We start from the raw sequence: 17591 nt of genomic DNA, 5'->3' as shown, positions 1-17591 counted from the left end.
GCTGTACACAAAAGAAACACAAGCAGGATGCCTCCCCAGTCTCTCTCATTACTTGCCCCAGTTTTTCCCAGCTCAGTCTAATCCACACCATTCTTCCCATTGCCAGAGGTAACCACCTCTGCCTCACGCCTTTACTTTCTGCACAGTAGCAAAGAGAGGAAAGCATATGGCTGCTTTTAGGATTCACACTACTCCTTTTTCCCATTCCAGCTGGGCCATTCCGCACTTGCTGCCATCTCTGTTTTTATGATTTCTTTGTGCCTAGCACAGCAATGTTGTTACAATCCTGTAAGACATGGCTTTCCTTAAGGGTTTTCATTTTCTGATTTACAGGAGTGTTTTCAAACTCCCAGAAATTGTTGTAATAATTTGAATCCCTGGCAAAAATACAATATTTCCTCAACAATTTATCATTTAGATCTTTTGCTCCTTACTTCTCTGGAAACAGAAGAAAGGATGATGGGTATTCAGGTTATCTATTAGTTAATAATTGTCACTTTTCTTCTCAGACAAGTGTGAAACCATCTCTTCTCATAAAAATCAAGCTCTACTTGAATTATGTTTCCAGAATAACAGCAAGGTTTGTATATACACATTACTGGAATAATGTCAAAGTTCAATCATACACAGAATTTATTAGATTTTGGGTTATTCTTTCCCTTGAATTATTCATTGACTATCTATAATTTCCAAAAGAATAATTTCATAAAGCGCTGCAGCAATAAAACTCTCCATATATTAGCACACCAATGTGGATGGTATTTATGACGTACTCAAAGAAAAATCAGCCTGTTACATTAATCATGTGAAAGTATTGAAAAATTATCTTTAATCATTTCTATTTGAAAACAAAACCTGCTCAGAGCTTTAAAACGTGCATGAAACCTGCAATTACATTTCATACAACATTTCCTGCAACAATTTACATAATTATTCAATACTTCCATGTTTGTCTGGTGTTCAGTAATCTCTTATCTCATTTTCTCTGAATTGTGAGTTGTATTCAATCTTCTTTATTTAGCAAGTTTTGCTTAGAACATTCCAGATTCAATAAGGAGAAACAGTGAGACACATAAAGCCCCATCCTTTGATCACAAGAAGCTGAGCAGCAAAACATCTCCTTCCTGAAGCCCAGTTCAGATTCTGAGGACCACCAGCACCCTAACACAGCTTTGAGTACCTTGTTCTTATCCCAGCCTCTGCAATGAGAAGCCCCTTTGCAGCCTTTGTGCCACTTAGGGGTGGGAACAGTGTGTTCTTACAGACTACCACAGGTTTTCTTCAGGACCATGTGTAAGGATGATTGTCCATTCAGCCACTGGATGAAGGAATCAGAGGTGTTGCCTCCTGGAGTTTACCACTAAAAGTGTAGTGACGTGAACTGTAAGCAGCATTAGTGAGATCAGAAAGTTCTTTTGAATGCCGCCCAGTTAGAAAACAATTTTTTCCCTATATTTGACTTCTGAGAGCACTGAACCACAGGTATTTCCACTTGAGCTGTCTGTCAATTAAACTTTGCAGGCATTGCTACACTCTGCCTGTCCAAAATCAAGAGAAAGTCAAGTCTGAAGACACAACCTGCTCTTCAGTAGGCCAAAAAGCCAGAGTTCTGCCTAGTACTTCCTGCAGACTCAGAAGCACCATAAGCCAAATCATGCTAACACCTCCCAGATGTTTGAAAAGCTAAACAGGCTTTACCGATACTCCTAGTCTGTGGATTATGAACTAAAATGGAAAATGAATGAGGATGATTCCTAATGAATCAGAATATAGAGCCACAGAGGTTTAACACTGTCAGCACTGAAGTAACGTTCCATAAAGTCAGTCCTTGGAAAGCTGCAATCTGCAAATAAACAAACATGTACTAAATTAGTTGTTGAAAATACAACGCCCTTAGGAACTCTAACAAGCCAAGCGTTCGTATATAGAATACAGAAATACAAAGATACATAAATAAAGCTTTTTTCAGAATGTTAGGTCTCCTGCAAAGAAAGCAAAGAATGAACAATTGGTATAATACTGACAAGCTCAGCTTATAATTTTGACCATTAATGACTTATTTCAAATAGCTCAGACTCCTGCACATGAGCCACACTGTAGTGTTTCAGCTGATTCTGATTCTCTTCGTGCAGAAACCTTTTAGCTAATCATTTTCATCTCTGTGTGTCAATAAATCTTGCGTCTCTGGGGCAATGACTTTTACTCAGCAAATGTTAAGCAGAAATAAAACCACCCAGAACAGTCTAAGCATGAGAATTTCAATAAGAATTTAGCAATATATTGATCCACTTCTCCCCTTTCTGACTTTTCATTACTGTCACTTTCACCTCCTGAATTCAATAAGATAAAAAGCTAAAATAATATGTGACTTACAGACTTTAGCCAGCCCTACTGAAATGATTTTTTAATTCTTTTATTCCACAAGAGCAAACTTAAAGAAACATTTTATAATACTGAAGGCACTAGAAAATGGTCAATAATCTATTCTTAAAGGGAAGAGTTGGCAGTCACGGACTAAAGTGAATGACCTCTTCTATAAATACAGGCAGAATACACAAAAGACATTAAAAGATAAAAGATTAAGATATGCAGTAGTAGGAAAACAAAGTCTGCGATGAAAAGCCATGTTTCTATGGGTTTATGAATGAAACATATTACGGGCCGTACATCTCCTCTTCCTCGGAAGCCAGTTGACAAAGTATTTACATCTTACACTGTTGCTTAAATAAAGTAAAATTAAGTTAATGTAACTCTTGTGTTACTATCTATAAGCACCTACCATCTAAAAGCCGCTTGGATATACCAAATCACACTTCCTGCACACCAGTTGAACAAATGCTATTTTCAGTCTCCTAAAATTTATCAACGAGAATTAGAAGATAACCAGTAGTCACAAAAAAAAAAAAAAGATTGAAAACCCATCCTACCATTAAAAACAGTCATTGAGAAACTTCTCACTAATCTTATTCTCAAAGCTTGAATTCTAGCACAAGCAGATGGTAGAGATACTCTGACCCTTCCGTTCTAACGTGTATGTACGATAAACAGTGCTGAGCACCAGTTCTTCCTTAAGTTCACAAGGCAGGTAATTTTATATTTCTATGATCATCATGACAACTGGTGAATGTCCATCAACATTCCATAGCCATTTATTCTTACAGAACCCTGTGAGAGGCTGAGACACACATCAGTGAATGAATGTGCCAACATGTTGGGGAAAATCACCATGCATGTCGTACTGTGCTCTCATTCAAACGTATTGAGTACAGGTGGATTAATGCACAGCTGAATTAACAGTGACTGCCAGAGGAAATACAGTAGTTACTGTATAGTGTCACAGAATGAGCTGTTAAAGAATTTTAAATAATGTTTACTGATAAAAATGTCATAGAAAATAATGTAAATCATTGCCTTAGCAACAAAAAAATCATACAAGTCAGCACATCCATCTTCATTTTTCTTCATTTCTATTTCTCACCATTGTAATAACTCACATTATCCCATCATATAGGAAGCAGTCAAGAATTGTTTTCTTTAAAAACAAAAGCACAAGAAGTCTGATCCAGATAAACAGAAGTTAAAGACTACAAAATCAAGAATCTTTTTTTACCAGTAGAACCCATAATCTAAGCAAAGAGGTGTCTTTTACCACCTATTTTTGGCCTATAACTACCTCTCTCTGGTTTATAATCAAATTTCTTCTGTCAAAGCTGTTATTCAAACCATACAAGCCTCAAAAAGAAAAAAGCCCAACAAAATAAAACCTATTGAAGTCCATGCTATATATTTATTTAATATATAGCACAGCCAACCCAATATTACATACATAATTGTATCTGATCTGCTGGCCAACTCACTGCTTGTGGTTCCTAAGATGCAGTCTCGCAGACTGATGTGGTTCTTTTCAAAGCACTAAACCAGTTTGTTGTCATTGTGAAAAGGAAGCACACAGACAACAGCTGGTTCATAGAGCCACATGAATGGGCCACTCTGCAGCTGATGCAACTGCTAGTTCTAGGAAAGCTGGTGCAATTGGTCTGGTTGAGTTGATCTGAAGATCTGCCCCAAGGCAGATGTTATCGATTTCAGTGCAGTGACATGGACTGGCATTAGCTGGAATCTGATCACAAGAATCAATGCACTGATTAGTATAAATAAGTTTCAGACTCTGTTTATTTGGCTGAAAATATATTCAACCTCTAAAGAGTTGGAGAACACACGTGGTATCCTCCTGTTGCACATCCGTCCTTCATCCTCTTAAGTCATCTGCTCCTGTCATATCTATTTGTGTGTGCAAACACAGACTGTGATTCCTTACCTTCTTTCAGAATCTCCTGAATCAGTTAACTGGAAAACAATTAACAAAGCTTTCTGTCAGTCATTAACAGCTATGTTAACACTTCTCTAGAGGCCTTTAGAGTATCCAGTCTGTGTTTGCTCAGAGCTGAGTGAAATGCAAATCATTAGTACTTATTTCTGCTTGCTCCTCCACAGTTATTCAAACCACAAGGGCTTCAGGACATCCACTTCACTGAAGAACTGCACAGGACAATGGATCAGAGAAATACGACTGGGCAGCAGTTCTCAGCAGGTTTTGCAGGCACAAAGCTGGGCCCAAACTCATAAACTATAAATCCAGTGAAGCTGTAACAGGAACAGTGTGACTGACTGACTGTGCCCCAGCACAACTTCCCAAACAGATGATGAGTTCTGGGACAAGATCTGTTTTCTTTCCCCTTTAGAGCAGACCTACCAGAGTGGTATCATGATGCAGGTGTTACACTCCTCCATATTCTTCATGCAAACACTGAAAAAAAAATGGTAATGAAAATAAATCAATTTGACCATTAAATGGAGTCTACACTCCAAAATGTGGAAAGCGAGTCCAAGGTAAAAGGGCTATTTGTAACCATGTTACCAAACCTTAGAAGTAAAATTAACAGTATTCATAATACTCTGTGTATTTTGTGACAATGGTATTACTTTGTTTCCCAAAGGACAGAGGACATACCTGAACGTGTCCAGAATGCACCATAATAAAGTCTTACATAGCAAAGCAGCCATTGGAAAAATTATGTTGTGCTATTATAGGCAATTTTTGCCAGCAGTGTGCCAATTTAAACAAAGCTGCATTCAGGACTTGCTTTTGAAAGTGCATTGCTTCCTATCCTGAGCTGAAAACAAACCACAGCATTCAGAACTTCCTACAGACTGAAAATTACAAGTTTGTATCAGCTCCATTCTGCATAAAAACACCAATTCAGTACTGACCCAGATCTCCCACACCTATTCCTACATAAGCTTCAGTAACAAAAACAAGGTTCGTATGCTACAGCCAAACAAAATGTTAACAAACCGACTCTGTAAGTTGGCCTCATCCTCCCCAAGCATCACTTTCATCATGCCATAAACGTTTATCATGTTTGTCCTAGCAGAACATAACACTTCAACAGAATGCATACCAACAAGGTCGTCGTGTACGTATTCAGGAGGGTTCCCTGGGGCACTTTTTCTGCAGCACTTCACGCAAATCTGTATTCTAGTTCATTGATTTAGGCAGATACCTGCCTAGAAAACACCAGTAATGGTTTTACTAACTCAAGATAGAAATGAAAAAATAGGCTTGGAGCTGCTTTGTGTTTAAATACCAACATGAGTGTATTTTCCATCTTGTCTGATATAAGTTTTTTGGTTTTCATAATACTTTATTCTGGAAGTATCAGAAGAAAGAAACAGATTCCAGTATCCCAATAATTTTTTTATTACACAGGTGATATGGTGCCCATAAAACTTCACGTAAGTACGTGATAACACTGAACGCGTCTGTCTCAAATAAAAGCTGAACTCACCACAGAGTTCTGAGTGCCTCAAATATTTTTCCAGGTCATACCATAAATTCGTAAACTTTACCATAATGAACGTCCCAATAATGTGAAGTTTGAGGCAGAGCCTTTCACAGATCTCTCCCATAGCGTCCTCATATAATAAAGGGAAATTGTGTAATTAGTGGTGACAGTGGACTTCTTCAAAAGGTAATATTAGCTCTGGTTTCAGCAAGAGCCTGCACTTTATTAGCTGCAGTTCAGATGCATGAGCTACAAAGTCTGCTTGTTCACTCCCTGTGTGTGTCCCTTCTAAGATTAGGAACAGGAACAATCTAATTAGAAATAATCCTGCCAAGAACAAATATCAAAGAAGAAGAGCTAGAATAAAAAGCTGCCGGATGAGCCCGTTAACTATGATGTGGACTGTGGCCTTACCTCAAGCAAAGGATGCTGCGTTAGTCCATTTCACAACTATTTGTTTGTACCTTTTAAAAATATTGTGCTATTTCCTAAACATAAGCCTGCTGTTTGTTAAAAATACAGGCTACAGTTTCAATGCACACAATATATTTAACACTGAGTAAACGGAGCTGCAGAGAAGAAACGAGCTTTGGTTTATGTAATGTTGTTACCTAATCTCTAAGTCTCATAATGGGAAATAAAGTGCCTTTTATGAGGTTGTAGTCCCTCCAGTTATTTGGTAATAATGACTGACCAGGCAGCGTTTGAAAGTAAAGCCAGGTTTTAAGTGAGCCAGAATCAGAGCTCTTTGGAGATTACCACTGGAGATCAAAGTCAGCAACAAATGCCCAGAGCCGAGCAGAGAATGTCAGGGTTGTTGTCTTAGTTCTGAGTTTTACATGGTTCCTTGTTAATTAAGATTCAACAGACCCGTTAGCTGTGATCTTTGGTGTATTCCACACCTGAATAATATTTCCTGACATTTAAGTCAAGCTAAAACTGAGTGTCTTGGTGACAGTAATGAACTGTATGCTCAGATCTATATTAAAATAAAGATTCCTAGGTTGTGTTTCCTAAGTTTCTTTGCCAATGTGGAGGTAGCAGCAGACTGAGCTTTTTTTAAGATATTCCCATGCCTTGTTAAAACATGTCAAAATTCAAATTAAAATTGAACGTATCAGGGTAAACAGAAAATGTAGAACCTTGTAACATCTGTATTTTATTTCCTATATTATAACGTAGTCTTTCTGCAAGTAGTACAAAATAAATTTCACTCTATTTAGTACTGAAAGGTCTGGGAATTGTGAGAGACAAAAATTCAGTCCAGCAAAACCTGCTACTTCTATAAAGGCATAGTTCCTGTTTCCTATTATCATAATAGAACAAACCCCAGAACATAAGGTTATTTCTTTGTCCTTTATAATTCAGCGTATCGGTCAGAAATACCTCAGAGAAACAGGTTTATGTGATATTCTCAGGTGGTGAAAAGGAGACCATTGCTTTTAAATCCTTACACTAGGCTGGTACTAAAACAGCAGATAAATGAGAGGTAGGAGAAATGTGTCCAAAAGCCACAATCATATTGCTGTATTAATTTTCCCAACAAAATATAAGCCATTCAACTGCAAACTCGGGAATAACAGCTTACTCAGCAAATATGTCAGGCTACCTGCCAGCTGCTGAGTCACAGCACAGTGTTGGTGCCACACGTTCCTCACAGCAGCTGAATTCTCATCAGACTCTGCAGTATAGCAGGAAACTATCACAGTCAAAGGAGAAAGACAAGTGTGTCTGTGTAGACAGTGACATTAAAATCAGACACTTCATTAACAGGCCTAACCAGCTAAGCAGAATGAGACCCGCAAAAATGAGAACATGGCATTTCTGCAGGTGCCTCATTTTTTGGGTTATCAAGGGTCAAATTCTGTCCATTTCGTTCCTAAGCAAAACCACTCAAATCAGCAAAACGAAGCATATGCTACAGTTAAGAATATTGTTAAGTGCCACCTATGGAACACTGCTTGCTGTAACTGAAGCAAATACAGAAGCTGTGCTTGCCAGCTTGCATGATTCACGAAGATTAGATTTATGTATTGATGGTCTCCTAACAACAGAGAAGAAAAATGTAAAATCCCAACTAATTAATATTTGACATGTTTTAAAAAGAATGCATATAGGAAAATTCAAAAGGTTTCTAATTTGTGAGAGGGAGAGACTTACTAAAAATCAAAAGGATTGCACTTAGATTTTTGATTTCATAACAAAAAATCCTGCCCTGCAACTGAAGTGCTTTGTAATTTCCCACGGAGAGAAAAAGCTCCTCTTCCAATTAGATGTTCTCAGCCTTGCACTGACTCTGCCACTCATTTGACCCTCAGTGAGTTGATTCAGCTCTCAAAGCCAGAAGAAAAATACTGAGGGCTTTTTGGGGGGTTACTTTTCTCCTCACTTAGCCAGATGAATCAGCTTATGGTAGTGTCAGATGAGCAGCTGAGACAACACAGGGAAAATGAAGGGAGGAGCACAGTGGCTCAGGCTTAATACAGGATTTAATACAAAACATGTACCACAGAAACCTATGCAGGAAAATATCTGAGGATTTTTCATTTCTCACAATTTGTTATCACCCCTAATTTCATCTCTGCTTCCTATAGTCCCTAATAGCAGTGCATGTTGTAGTTTATCACATTCCACTTTTCCACTACTAGTACCTAAAGTGCTCCACATCCAGCCTGGACAATAAAGGTTTGCTGGAATGTTGAATAAAAGTAACAGTAAGCCTCGCAGTTATGATCATGAAGAAGGTTCTTATCCTGAGGAACCTTCCCAAAGCAAGTTCTTACCAGCCTTCTGTAGCTTCTGTCCTCTTCATGAGTATAAATTACTGTTACTTAAAGAGATTGAGATGTCCTATCCACTATTCACTGCAGAGACTGAAATTTTGACTAGCAAGATCTAAAATCCCTTGGTCACATTATGTTTATTTGTTTCCTCCTCTAATAGCAGGCATCATATCTTAAGTTAATGCCAGCAAAGTTCATCTTCAGGAAGCAATATAAATTTTAGCTAAGAAAACAGTGTGACCATAACACCATCAACTGCTCACTTAGGGAACACAAAGGAGTAAGATGAACACAAAAAGCAGAACTGTGATCAGTATTCTGAGGCCCAAAGTTCAGATCTACCTCCAGTCTATCACAAGACTAGATTTAATAAATGTCAGAGATGTTTTAGCCACAAAGCAGGTATTTTCCTTTGGACTCTCTGCTCAGTGCATCTCAGAGCTGCTCTAGAAGTTAAACTTTATGTAATGAGCAAAATCAGAATTCAAACAGCTCACTGCTCTGATCCTGATCTAAAATAGCATTTAAAAAGAAGTGGGAAATTAGAAAGTGCTACAGAGTGTCAGTCAAATGAAGAGAGATCTATATCAGAAATTAGTTTTTAAAATAGTTTTCTTGCCACCTAGATCCACAGTTCCATTACTTTTTGTATCTGCACTAAACAGAGACTAGCCTGAAAGAAAGTTAACGGGTTTATGCCAAAATTGTGGCAATGCCTGTATTAGCAATCAAACTGGATTTTCTTTAATTGGGTTTTATAAAATACATGCACAATGGTGAGAGAACAATAAATCAGTCATATAAGGAAAAACTTTCCTCTGTTATCATACAGTCCTAGTACTCTCCAGCTGCACTATCAAAAAGTTCAAATATGTTCTAATTACTCTCTCACATCCAGTCTGTTCAGGACAAAATGCTGCTGTCTTTCCTTTTATTCCTCCTGCTTATTTTGGGATCCAGCATACCTACACCATTTCTCAAGCACATATGGGTTATGCAGCTCAGCCTCTACAAATAACAAATAACTGAGGTGCTTTACTTTCAAAGATGTGTCATGAGCTGAAGTTAGAAGCCTCTGGCAAATTTAGTTGGTTTTATTAATGAAAATTTATAGCTTTCATTGTGAAACATTTTCTTTATGACCAGACATAAGAGTAACCTTAACTGGAAGCACTCCAATTCAGCAGCAGCACTTTACAGTCTTTTTTTTTAAACAGTAGCATTAAATATATATCTACTTTCCCAAACCACATTAGCTCTGATTGTGCCAGACATGATATATGCATTTAGTAATGCAATAAGAAATCCCCATTCCAAACAGCCTGCAGTCTGAGCAGACAAAATGAAGGGAGATAGTGACTATGCTGTAGAAAGCAAGCTAAGGCAAAGTTCTGAATCATAAACAATATGAGCATTAGGATATAAATAAACTACCACAGATCTGGGAATAGAACAAAGATCTTGTAATTCCTTCTCCCATGTCTTAGCCATAAGGCTTCTTCAACTGAGTAAAATGCAGCACGACTTAGTATTGAACCATGAAGTTTATTAATCAAGTAGTATTTGTCTTACATATAAACACAATATTTTCTCCAAAACCAAACCCAGCTAGTTTTCTGACTCCATGCAACTCTTTAATGACTTATTAATTTACAGCTAAAATGCAGCCAACTGTGACTGCATTTATATCCCATTTACTCATCTTCTTCAACAGCATGTCCAGATTTTCTCCTTTACCTAAAATCACTTGTGTCTTTTTCAGAAATAAAGAAAACAGTAATAGTAAAACCGAGATTTTCTCATCCTAGAATTGGATTCCTGACCAGCAAAAAACATCATATTTAGAGCAATTGGAGAAGCACCTGAAATACCATCCTTTTTTAAGAGGTCCAAGACAGCACAGGTAACACACCAATACAATACTGTGAAACAAAAGAGATCTTTTCCTTCATTATTTACAGGCTGCATATGGCAACCCCGAAACAGTTAAAGACCAGTGTAGGGCCTCAGCATTATGTGATAGTTAGAGCCTTGGGTGGCCTTATGCCCTAAACCATTAGAAAGCATTGACTCAAGGGAGATCGATACCAGCATATCCTGGCAGTACTGGAGTTTGGAGCTTATGCAATCTGACAGGATCACAGCCTGAAATAGTAATTGGCAGAGAATGACAGGATTTTTTATTGTTCTTATTATACTTTTTTTAAGCAAATATGTTTGGTTTATGTTTATTGAAAAAACAAATCTGCTTAACTTCAGCCTTTGTTACTATTTTAGGGCCTCACATATTTCTCCCCTGCTCCAGTCAATAAAGCCATATTCAGATGAGGGTTTGGGGTTTTGGTTTAAAAGAGATTATTTAAATACCTGACCAGAACATGTTGCTACTGTTAGTAACATCGTATTTACAAGCAGCAGTCAGGGCAAGGTGTAGTATCTTCTAGAATTAATAGAACAAAGAGGAAAAGGAAAGATGGCAACACAGTGTATCTGAACAGCTGGGTGCCAATTACTGCTCTCTGTTAACAGCACACAGCCATCTACCGGAGGTGTCTGTGTCTCCCCACCTGCACAAAGTGGCAATTCAATTAGAGATCTCTTTCTTTCACACAGCCCGAAATTTCAAACAACTTTCACCCAAAAAGATTAATGTTCTCCACTTCATTTCATTCAAGCCATTATTATGCTTCTTTATTGCCACCCTTGTTGTTATAAATTATGGCTCTTTCACCATTTGATAAATTCTGTAACTTTCATCTTTGTATGCTTTTAAAGTTCACCCCAAGGAAGGAGGCTTTCTGTAGAGAAAGGAACTCTCTTGATCATATGAGATAGTTTAGAGAGATCTGTATTACAGGAGGTGAGATGTCAACAGAAATTGGCCATGGCATGCAATTGCAGTTAATGACACCTGTAGCATACTATCTGGCATTATTAGACCCTTCTACTTTTTATTTCTTTTTTTCTAACTGAAAAACCTGTAGTGCTTCCTTGGTTGCTCCATTTCCCAGGATTTAAGGAAAAAAGTTACATATGCCAGTGTTCAAGGTTAAAAGTATAAGTCAGGAAGAGTATATATTGAGGATTGAAATAGAACAGATTTGAAAGAATAATCATCTGAAGGCTTCGGGGCAGGGCTTGGTTCTGGGCATATAAACCTTCACTCTACACTCAGATCATGTTTCCTCTTTCTTCTCTTTATCGAAAGATAGCTACCTCAGATGCAACTCCTAATCACAAAGTCCCTAATCCATTGGTTACTAGAAGCTTTGGGGATTTTGCAAGGTAATGATTTCGTTTTCTAATTCTGGTCTTTTTTCCCTATGGATTTACTGCTGGTGTGATGCTTCTGATTGACAAAAGATGGAAAGAAGGATGTTTAAGAAAAAAAACTCCTGCAGTAAGGCTGTCATCTGTTTTGCTAATCTGCCACGTGGAGTCTCTGTGAAGAACTCAGGGCAGGCAGAAAACTGGGGGATGTACAGGACATTCATACACCAAGCAATTCTTCCAACACACAATTTGGAAAATATGAGCCATTTCAGTGCATTAAATCAGCACAAAAGCTGTTCACTTTTGTTGTATTAGTTTTCTGCCAAGTCAGTGCACTGAAATGGCTCAACAACCCAGTGACCAAGGGAGTCAGGGAAAGGGTTTGGCCAGAGGCAAGAGACAGCAAGAAAGCAGCCAGCAGTTAGATTGTCTTAGGCTGCTAGAGAACTACAGCTTTTATTTCCTGACATTTTTAACCTTTGATTGGCTTATCAAGAGGTCATATGAGGAGCAGCACTGTTGCAAAGAAATGGGAACACACAGCTGGAGGAAAAGGAGAACAGCAACACTCCAGTGGCCTGGCTTAGATTAGTTTAAACCACTTGAGTCACTAGTGCCTTAAGTTTTTCAGTTCTGTTTCCAAAGGTGAGATGCTTATGTATGATTAATTCCCTCAAATGGAGTAGTGAAGATATTCCTAAAGGATTCTTGGTGAGAGATTGCTAAGCAATCCAACTGTTAACATCTAACTTGCGTCTTACTCCTGACATATGGAAAGGCCTTAAGAGAAATTAGCTAACTTGTAACGTAAGGGGAACTGGTAACACAGAAACAGTAAAGCTGACTGAGCTACACATTTGCATTATTCAAAAGCTTAGGTTTCCCATTCATTCTGTCAAAAACTAAGGTGCTTGTTCACATCTGTAAAACACCTAGTTCATTTTTCCCTTTTTACCCCCATAAAAATTCCCATTGAATCAAAGGGTCTATCCTTAAGTGTGGCAAATCAACTATTAGTTACAGCTCTGCAAAGACAAAAGCTCTGAGAAAAGAAACGAGGTAGAGAAGATATTGTTTCTATTTAAAGCAATGAAAAAATCTAGATAAAGATGTACCGACTTCAGTTTAGGTTCTTCAGATATCTTAGTAATTCGGATGCAGTGTCATTCACTGAGAAGGTAACAAGCAAGCCAGGAGCTGCACTTCTCACACTACCTGTTGCAATCTTTTCCAACTGCCGGCTCCCTGCACCTTACAGATGTTACTCAGTTGCAACACCTCAACTACTTGTGGAGGAGAGTTAGCCAGTTTGTGCCACACTCTGCCCTCAGACGCACAAGCATATTGTCACCAGAATTGTGTGCAAGCACCTAAATATTCTTTAGAATCTTAAATGGAAAAGAGTCTTTCAGTATTCCTTTTGGAGAAGAAACTTACCACTTCAATATATTGTAGGAAACTAAACATCCTTCCGTCTAATTTCTCTTTTCTCCTTTTTACCGGAGCAGCAAAACACTGTTATCTGGTATGTGCAAAAAATTAAACTCCTCTTAAACTCTGCTATTCTTATAATACCATTATTTAGTAACTTTCAAATCATCCTGCACACATCTCTATTGTATCCAGTGAACTTGCAACTTTCCAAAGCTTTTCAGAAAGTTACTGTGGAGCCTAGAACCAAGTCTGTATCTGGTTGGGCAGGAAGGGAAGAAGAAAAACCTGGAAGTGTAGCTGGATGCCAAAAGGGTACTTGGCAGGAAGAAAATACTGGGAACCACTCACCACAGATAAAGTGATTGCCTCAGGATTTTTTGTAGCCATGATATAGCAAATCATGCCATGTTACTGAAGGAAGCAGAAATTGTCTTTTAAGTCGAAGTCTGAATTTTTTTTGACCTTCATGGATAACACATTTTTAATGAACTTCCAATTATTATTTTTTTTTTTAATATATGACTAAACTAACAACGTTTTTTTTTTCCTAGGCTCATGTAGGGACTATATAATGTATTTCAGTGGCTTATCATATATATATGTATATCTAACAACACTTTCTTCTGCAATCTGCAACATTTCTGTTACACTGAGTGATATGAGCCCATTTCTTCATCTAATTAAGTCCTATGTAAGTATTCTCATGTGTGTTAGTTGAAAACTGCATTAAGTAGCAAAAAATTTCAAAGATGCTGCATTCATCTCGTATTAGGATTCAGCCTGTCATAACATTTATAATTCCTTTGACCCTATGCCCCTCAGTCGAGTCAATTTACAGCACTTCTATAAAACCTTCAAATTTATACTTGATCCGTAACTGTCTGCATGCAATAGCAGAATAAAGCCAAGCTAGTGAGAGCCAAGAAGAAGACCCAAAACACACAAGCCGTGAAAAATGTAACCCAAAGTCACACAGGTCATCAAGTCTCTAAATTGCACTATGCAAGCAGATGTGCTCTGATTTCTGATTTGGTATGTAGCCTAAGCCAAATTAGGCCATTTATCCAAACTTTTTGACTCTTGTGAAGTGCTTGGAATGTTCTATAACAACTGTTAATGTATGAAAATCTTTCGTAAAACACTAATCATTTCATAATCCCACCTCAGACTCTAGAACTGGGAAATGACCCTGAATTCATTAACAGCAAGTATTACATTAGAGAATATTCTGGACACATATTCAAGTCACAAGTTGAACTTCCTATAAAAGCTGGTGGGATGACTACTTCCTTTTTCCCAAGGGATCTCTGCTAGCACAGCTTGTACAACAGAGCACCACAACGTTTCTTTTCCTATTTTACAAACTTTGTTCCAAGAAAGTAAAGCTTTCAAGGAGACGTTGTTGCATTGTCATCAGTTCTTTTCTCAACAGAGGACCACTTAAAGACCACGTCTAAACCACGTCTATTAAGGCTGGCATAAAGACCTGGTGTTTACAGCTGCACCTGGGAAGGTGACACCTTGTGAGCTATTTGTTTTTTCCCAGGTAGCTTCACAACGTGTCATCTGCTCTCAGTGTGGCCTTGCTGTATGTTAGATGCTGCTCTGTGAATAAAGCAGTGCCGCGATGTCACCTAGTGGGTAGTTCTGCTTACTGCCTCTCTTCTACAGTGCCAACAAACATATTAAACAACAAAAAAGGAAAATCGGTGGGGCTTTTACTTGCTTTCAGATATTCCACTTTTCAGTCCACTATACTCCTACTAAAAGCTTTTCTTTTTGTTTGTTTTATCCTATAAAAGCAGGTAATAGTTCAGAGTAGAGCAATACATATACTACATTTCTATTGGTATTTGTTGCCACTGTAATCACTGGAAGATGACCTTTGACAGTTGCACCACTATCAGCTACGCTAATATATAACTTATTGCCCTCACCCTAGCACAAAGTGGCTGCTCAGAACTTGGAGGATCCAGCTCTACTCACCAAACAATGAATCTTTCTCACTGAATACTGTGACTTGTATTGCCACGTGAATGTTCTATAATATGCTGTTAAAAACACAACACACTTGGTTTCGGGGAGGTTTTGAATGTTATTGTAACTACAGCTACATTTGATATTTACTGCTACTACCTTTTTAAAGGTCAAAAACTTGACTAGCTTATTTGTAATGTAATCTATGTTTTGCTGATTGAAAATGCTATAGGAATGCAAGGTATAACTGACAGCTAATCATGAAAGTTCTCCCTTTAGCATACAGTGGCATTTTTCTGATTTTAAATATTTAAAGGGTGTGATTCACTTGAAATGGTAAATGGCAAAAAAGTTTCTTAAAACATTAATCCCCCCCCCCCCCCAAAAAAAAAACAACTAAGATAAAGAAGAATTAATCAAATAAATTGTATTGCTAAGTATCATTGCATGAAAATTAATATTCCTTTCAATACCACTAAATGCAAATGATAGAGCTTCTCCTACTCTAAAATGAGCTACCTTCCATTTTGGCTAGCCAGACTTTTGTCTTAAATGGACAGTTTCCTGATTAAAAGAGACTCCTTCAAGAATAATCTTTCTATATTCTTCAAATTCATTGTTATTTAAATATTTTAAATGTGATTCTCTCCTCTTTAAGAAGACACTTGGTAAACAAAACCAACCTTTAACTTAGGGCTCACTTACAAGGTTACAAAACTTTCTGCCTGCTTTAAAACAAGAAGAGTGTGGAAAGAGGCATTTAACACATTCAGTGGCTGAATTCATAACATTTAAGTCATTTTGGCCAAAGTAATAAGGAACTACAATCAAACCATATGGCTGTGTAGCAAAAAAAATACAGGAAATTTCTTATGCACAGTATAGTTTCCTATTTGATTTCTGCAGGCCCCTGCAATAAAATGATCAAATGTTTCTTCAACAGTAACATAAGAAACAATGATCATCCACTATGTGGTGGTTTCACTAAATAGTTTTACAAAGTAGCTAATTGTAAGACTGTAAAGGGGCATCTGACACATCATTCTCTTATGGAAGCAACACTAAGAGGTCAATAGGAGATTTGGTTTGCTCTTACTTTCTCAGTCACAAAACTTTTATACCCTATTCTGCAGATGTATTGAAAAAAAAGTTACTTCAATGCTTAGAATTCTGCTTTGCTTCTCTAGTCAATATTGCCCTGACTCTAATGGTGGATAGCAAAAGTCAGAAAATCAATGTCAGGTTTTACCCAGGTAAAACAGAGGTATATTCATACAGTCAGCTGCAAGATAGCTGCAATCTAACAAAGCTGTTAGATTCTACTTCCCTATAAACACAGCCAAATACTGCTGGAGTCCACAAGATGGAGTAAAACTTACCTGTTATAACCTTTGAACAAAAGGATCTTAAAGCCTATAGTTAGCTCCTATGATTCATGGGTGAGTAAGAGGCTGCTGATCTCTGAATTATCAACAAAAATATAAGAACTTCCCTGTGCTTTGAGGAACAAAAGTTGCTAAATTTGCAGTGTCTGAGAAGCGAAGAGCACCGAATCACTCTGAAAATCGCTTACAGCTGGAGAACAAATAAGATACAGACCTGAAGATTTATTTCACTTCAAGACTACTGAAATTGATCTTTAACTCTCCTTTTCACATTTCTTAATAAAACAAACGAACACAACCAAACAAAAAACTTTCCTTTGTAGCAAAAAAGCTAATATAGCTAATGAGTGGCATATCTCAAGCACATAGAGTTGCTGGATGGAAAAATGGATAATAAGCCATGCATCAGTAGACTCTATCAATATTTAAGATATGAAAAAAGATGAAATTTTTATACCAGGATAATTTCAGTTCCCCTTCATGACAGATCTTTTCTACCAAATGCAGCCCAAATACATTCATGACGTGTCCTTACTGCCTATAGCCATTTTGTAATGTCAGTGATGCAAGCAAGCGCTTTTCACAACAGTGAACCTGTCACACCAACTCACTATTCTAATCAAGATACAGTGACTTGAACTGCAGGCAAAGTAATAGAGATTTCTTTAATTTGTCACAATTTAACTGCATAAATCTGTGATGTCAAAAGATACTACAAATTTTCTAACTGGAAATGATGTTTGAGAACACAGCGAGAAAATGATGTGAAGTGTAATTTCGTTACTTTCATAACTTAAAAGTAAACTTTCTTGGTCTTCCGCATCCCCCTTCACTCTTTCCTCCCCAGAGCCTTTAGCTCTGCACACCAAGCAAGCTGCTCCGCGCTGGGCACC

General features: G+C 37.7%; 1 long non-coding RNA gene across 2 annotated transcripts; it reads right to left on the bottom strand.

Moving 5' to 3' along the window:
• Positions 1-615: 615 nt before the first annotated feature.
• LOC133271121 (uncharacterized) lies at positions 616-17528 on the bottom strand. 2 transcript variants are annotated; one of them, XR_009744000.1, is made up of 4 exons: positions 17156-17528; positions 4754-4807; positions 2780-2852; positions 616-1843 (listed from the first exon to the last, which is right to left on the bottom strand). It is a non-coding gene; the product is annotated as an uncharacterized LOC133271121 (long non-coding RNA). The 2 variants fall into 2 exon arrangements; XR_009744001.1 differs by lacking the exon at positions 17156-17528 and adding an exon at positions 5012-5338.
• Between the last annotated feature and the right edge of the window lie 63 nt (positions 17529-17591).

This window comes from Pezoporus flaviventris, unplaced genomic scaffold (assembly GCF_033815535.1).
Source record: "Pezoporus flaviventris isolate CSIRO_AGI_PZ_B2104156 unplaced genomic scaffold, CSIRO_AGI_Pfla_v1 ptg000023l, whole genome shotgun sequence".
Taxonomy (NCBI): domain Eukaryota; kingdom Metazoa; phylum Chordata; class Aves; order Psittaciformes; family Psittacidae; genus Pezoporus; species Pezoporus flaviventris.
Note: the sequence above shows the minus strand (reverse complement) of the source record. Positions and strands in the feature narration are given on the sequence as shown.